Source organism: Psammomys obesus, unplaced genomic scaffold, assembly GCF_907164565.1.
Source record: "Psammomys obesus unplaced genomic scaffold, mPsaObe1.curated_primary_1811, whole genome shotgun sequence".
NCBI classification, from domain to species: domain Eukaryota; kingdom Metazoa; phylum Chordata; class Mammalia; order Rodentia; family Muridae; genus Psammomys; species Psammomys obesus.
In genome coordinates, this window is record NW_026590707.1 from 235,331 (window position 1) to 237,206 (window position 1,876).

General features: G+C 45.4%; 1 non-coding gene across 1 annotated transcript; it reads left to right on the forward strand.

The window, feature by feature from the left end:
• Positions 1-1,191: 1,191 nt before the first annotated feature.
• On the forward strand, positions 1,192-1,295 carry LOC129678053 (U6 spliceosomal RNA). Its single transcript, XR_008720313.1, has one exon. It is a non-coding gene; the product is annotated as a U6 spliceosomal RNA (small nuclear RNA).
• The last annotated feature ends 581 nt before the right edge of the window (positions 1,296-1,876 follow it).

Here is a 1,876-nt window from a genome sequence, read left to right on the forward strand (position 1 = left end):
CCCAAAGGTGTGCCCTGACAACCGTATAATGACAGCGTTGTACAGCGGCATCCACACACAACAATGGCTTTATTAATAGATAACAATTTCTTTCTTTTTCGGCTTTTCGAGACAGGGTTCCCCTCTCCACCCTGGCTGTCCTGGAGCTCACTCTAGACCAGGCTGGCCTTGAACTCACAGAAATCCGCCTGCCTTTGCCTTCCCGAGTGCTGGGATTAAAGGCATGCACCACTGTGCCCGGCTTAAGTGATTTTTAAATTTAATTTTTTTTTTCTTTTCTTTTCTTTTCCTTGGTGCTGGGACTTAAACTTGGGGCTTTCGCTATGTTAGGCATGTGCTCTACAATCATCTATAAACTGAATCCCTGTCTTGAAAAAAAGAAAGAAAGAAAGAAAGCTAAACGAGAGAAACCCTGCCTTGAAAACTCAAACCAAATCCACCCTTCCACAAAAAAAAAGAGTTCAAATCCAGTCTCAAACCTGTCTCATTAAAAAAACCAAACCAGGGCTGGAGAGATGGCTCAGTGGTTAAGAGCACTGTCTGCTCTTCCAGAGGTCCTGAGTTCAATTCCTAGCAACCACATGGTGGCTCACAACCATACTCTCTACTGCCCTCTTAGAGCGTTAATATGCCTAAAAGAAATAAATAAAATCTAAAAAACAAAACAAAACAACCAACCCAAGGTTCCATCCACAGCATGTATGAAGAAAAGCTGAGATTCAAATTAGATTGGTGGTAAAATCTATTAACCACTATCTCTGAAGGCTTTGGTGCATCATACACAATCACAGGGACCTGGGTCCATCTGAGAAAGCAGAGGATTCTTACGCCCTGGGTGCCTTCCTCCCCAGGAAAGCACCAGCCAAAAGAACCATCCTCTTTGGTTCCAGGAAACAGTGGGTATCAAGCATGAAGAGCTGCCTTTGGGGTGACTTTCGATAGCAGCAGAGTGTGCCATAGCTAGAAAGCACATTATCTGGAAAAATTCTAAGGCTAACTGATTCTCCTCCTCAGGCTGCCAGTGAGCTTTGCGGGGTGAAGTCACCTCTGCAGTAGGACACTTGCTTAACATGTTGGGTTGGAGCCTCTGAGTTCCCTCCCTAACACACACACACGCACACGCACGCACACGCACACACACGCACACGCACGCACACGCACACACACGCACACGCACTCACACTACTGGGAGTGCCCACTTCAGCAGTACATATACTAAAACTGGAACAGGACTGAGATTAGCATGGCCCCTGTGCAAGGATGACATGCAAATTCTTGGAGCATTCCTTTTTTCATACTTTATTTTTACAGGGTATGGCTGGGGCTGGAGAGCAGGGACTGCTAGCCGTTAGGTGACAGAGAAGGGTTTCATGTCTGTGCCATGCTTTGGGTGAGCTCTGTTTTATCAAATAGAAGCAGTCTGCTGTATTCACCAGCTCTTCTCTGTAGTAGTAGGATGGTCCCTGTGCTAAAGAAACCACAGGCCACTACAGAAGTTCATTCAACTCAACTGTAGATTGAGTTAAGTTCCCGTTAGCGTAGGAGACTAAAGCCCATCACCTGTGGAGGGGAGGTAAAGTCCAGATTCATGTTTTGAAACAGTGTCTAGACTAAAAACGGCTATTTAAACTAGGCTGACTTGAAATTTGCAGCTATCCTTCTGCCTCAGACTCCTACACTTGGATTCTAACGAGACTTTATCATATAGATACATTACCACCAATACTACCTAGGCTGTGGCAGGGTCAGAGTGCTACAGAAGAACTTTACCAAGTGAACGCAGAACTAAGAACAGAGCCCTGGCCACATGGAGAGAGAGAACCGGGGTGTAACACAACACGGTTAAAATGAAATGAATTAGATTTATTCGAGCGGA